The sequence below is a fragment of the Mobula birostris genome, chromosome 13, assembly GCF_030028105.1.
Source record: "Mobula birostris isolate sMobBir1 chromosome 13, sMobBir1.hap1, whole genome shotgun sequence".
In the NCBI taxonomy this organism is placed as follows: Eukaryota; Metazoa; Chordata; class Chondrichthyes; order Myliobatiformes; family Myliobatidae; genus Mobula; species Mobula birostris.
In genome coordinates, this window is record NC_092382.1 from 37101991 (window position 1) to 37105494 (window position 3504).

Below are 3504 nucleotides of genomic sequence, written 5' to 3' on the forward strand. Positions count from 1 at the left end.
TACGGAGCGTGATGGAGGTGTGTAAGATTACAAGAGATACAGACATGCTGGACAACAGCACCTTTTCCCAGGGTGACAACGGCCAATAGGAGAGGACATACGTTGAAGATGAGTGGTGGAAATGTTAGGTCAGAGATTTTTTTTTGTACACAATGTAGTGGGTTCTGGGAACGCATTGCCGTCGTACTGGTTGTGGTTGACACAATAGGGACATTAAAAAGATACTTGGGTAGACAGATGGCTGTCGTGAAAATAGCAAATTATGATCTCTGTCGGAGGGAATAGTTATATTGTCGACAGAGTCGGGCTACATAGGTGACAGAGCTTCGTTGGCCGAAGGGCCTGCAGTGCGTTGTGCAGAACTTTGCTCTTTGATCTACTTTGGTCGTAAAATTTCCTCCAGATGTGTTGACGAAGGGGTTTGTGAAAGTGAAAGGCAGCACTTTTATATCATCAATATAGAACGGGCTCGTTGGTCTAGTGGTATGATTCTCGCTTTGGGCCTGAATTTGCGAACATGCGAGAGGTCCCGGGTTCAAATCCCGGACGAGCCCCCAATAGATTTTTTTTTCGAATTTCAGACATTGAAGCACAGAAGAATGAGGGAAGATATTTAGTTGTATAGAAAATTATGAGGGCTATATTTATAGGTCACTGCATGCAATCTTTTCCTCCTCAGGTTACGCGAGACGACAACTAGAGATCGCAGCTTTAGAGTGGAAGGTGAAAGATTTGGGTTGGCGAACAAATAGATTGGAATGGATAGCGAGTGTTGTTAAGCTGAGAGGTTAATCCCTGCTCCTACAATCTTGTGTTTTATTTGTATTATTGAAATTCAGCTCTTTCAATAGTAACATCGAACTGAGATACAGAAAGTGAGCATGGATAATTGAGTTTAAGTAGATGAACACCTTCCAAATTTTTTTCACTTCTGGAGACATTCTTGCCGAGCAGAGTGTGGCAAACGTAACCTCGTAGTTTCACAAAGGAACTGAGAAAACCAGCGAATTAGAGCAAACCTGCTATACGAAATTATGAGGGGTATAGACAGCGTTAGTGCAAGCAGGCCTTTTCCATTGAAGTTGAAGCCAGAAGTCATAGGTTGTGGGTGAAATGTGAAATGGTTAAGGGGGAACTTCTTCACCCAAAGGGTGGCACTCAAAAGTATTTTGGAAAGTTTCCGTATATTTAGTCTACCATGAATACCAACCCACAGGTGTCATTGTTAGATGATCGACCAGAAGTAGGGAACAGGTAAATAAGGGCATTTTGCTGGATGGAAAGAAGTGACAAGTTTGGTTTTGCGGAGCTCAGTACCCAGCATAGTTTTTGGCAGTGTATGGCGATAATTTTGAAGTAAAGTATTTAAATATTAGATTCAATGAGTTACATGTACATCTGAACATCCGGTGAAATTCGCTGTTTGCGTCAAGTCAAATCAGCGAACGTTGTGACGTGGCAGCCCGCAAGTGTCCGCAACCAACATAGCATGCCAGCAGCACATTAACCCGAACCCGTACGGTTTTCAACTGCGGGTCGAATCCGGATCACCCGGAGGGAACCCACGCGCTCAGGGGTAGAACGAACAAACACTTTGCAGTTAGCTGTGGGAATTGAATTCCGATCTTGCGGCGGCAGCTATAGTAGTCTTATGCAAACCGCTAAACTACCGTGTCATGGTGTGGACACATTGTCTGTTTACGGACGACATGAAACTGCACGGTTGCTTGTGGGATGTAGAGTAGCGAGCTAGGCATAAAGCGCCTTCGATATTGGCCATGCAGGATTGTTGAAAGACCAAATGCGTTCCAGATCTAGACGGTGATAATTGAGAGTGTACAATTCGGTAGAGTTAACTATATACAAATCAGATAGACAAATCGTAAATTAACAAAAAAAATTTTAAAAAAACGCAAACAGGAATTCTGCAGATACTGGAAATTCAAGCAACACACATCAAAGTTGCTGGTGAACGCAGCAGTCCAGGCAGCATCTCTAGGAAGAGGTACAGTCGACGTTTCGGACTGAGACCCTTCGTCAGGACTAACTGAAGGTAGAGTTAGTAAGAGATTTGAAAGTGGGAGGAGGAGGGGGAGATCGAAAATGATAGGAGAAGACAGGAGGGGGAGGGATGGAGTCAAGCTCTGTCCGCCAGAGAAAGCAGGATCTCCCAGTGGCCACAGATTTTAATTCCACATCCCATTCCCATTCTGACATGTCTATCCACGGCCTCCTCTACTGTAAAGATGAAGCCACACTCAGGTTGCAGGAACAACACTTTATATTCTGTCTAGGTAGCCTCCGACCTGATGGCATGAACATCGACTTCTCTAACTTCTGTTAATACCCCACCTCCCCCTCGTACCCCATTCGTTATTTATTTTTATACACACATTCTTTCTCTCACTCTGCTTTTCTCCCTCTGCCCCTCTGACTATACCCGTTGCCCATCCTCTGGGTTCTCCCCCACCCCACCACTTGTCTTTCTCCCCGGACTTCCTGTCCCATGATCCTCTCATATCCCCTTTGCCAATCACCTGCCCAGGTCCTGGCTCCATTCCTCCCCCTCCTGTCTTCTCCTATCATTTTCGATCTCCCCCTCCCCCTCCCACTTTCACATCTCTTACTAACTCTTCCTTCAGTTAGTCCTGACGAAGGGTCTCGCCCTGAAACGTCGACTGTACCTCTTCCTACAGATGCTGCCTGGCCTGCTGCGTTCATCAGCAACTTTGATGTGTGTTGCTTAACAAAAAATATGTTGTTTCTTCACATTGACCAGTGTAAGGAAAGAGTTACGTACTATATGTCAAAAATCATTTAATTTACCATCCGTGCGTATAAACGTGTGAGAAATATGGTGGCCGTACGACGGAGTAGCACCAGTTATGAATGTGGGAATGGTTTGAGAAAGTCAGATACCATTTAACGGACTTGTGCATGTTTATGAAAAGCATACTCGTACGGGAAGGGGACAGCGATGCGTATGTGCAGTTATCACACCATTGCAAAGACTAGTGAAAGACGTTTTAAATTTACGAATGGAGGCTACCCTCTGTGTTGAAATGAGAGAGAGTGAGAGACGGAGAGAGGAGAGAGAGAGAGGGTCCAAGAGCAGTAGAAGCGGCTGACAGTCACATGGTTCGGTTCAGTTCTGTGTAAACCGATTCATCGTGAGATCGCTGAGTGCTTTCTGTAATTTATACGCTTCCGTATTTCAAAGTGATTTTTCAGCCAATTTCGCATGAACTCCAGCGAATAGATGGTCCGAGCCATGAAAGGCTGCTCATAGGGTTAAATCTTTCATTCCCTCGATAATTCTCATGAATCTTTTCTCAATCTTTTCTAATGCCAGTACACTTTTTCTTATCAGATAGGAGGTCCAAAAGTGCTCATGATACTCCAATTCTGGTATGAAGGAAATCTTATAATGCCTCCGCGTTACACCCTCTGCTTTTATAGTTCAACTCTCTGGAAACGAATGCTACCGTTGCATTTTCTCTCCAT

The 3504-nt window shown here is 44.5% G+C and overlaps 1 non-coding gene across 1 annotated transcript; it reads left to right on the top strand.

Moving 5' to 3' along the window:
• The first annotated feature begins 466 nt into the window (after positions 1–466).
• Positions 467–554, top strand: trnap-ugg (transfer RNA proline (anticodon UGG)). Its single transcript is given in 2 exon segments — positions 467–502; positions 519–554. It is a non-coding gene; the product is annotated as a tRNA-Pro (tRNA).
• The last annotated feature ends 2950 nt before the right edge of the window (positions 555–3504 follow it).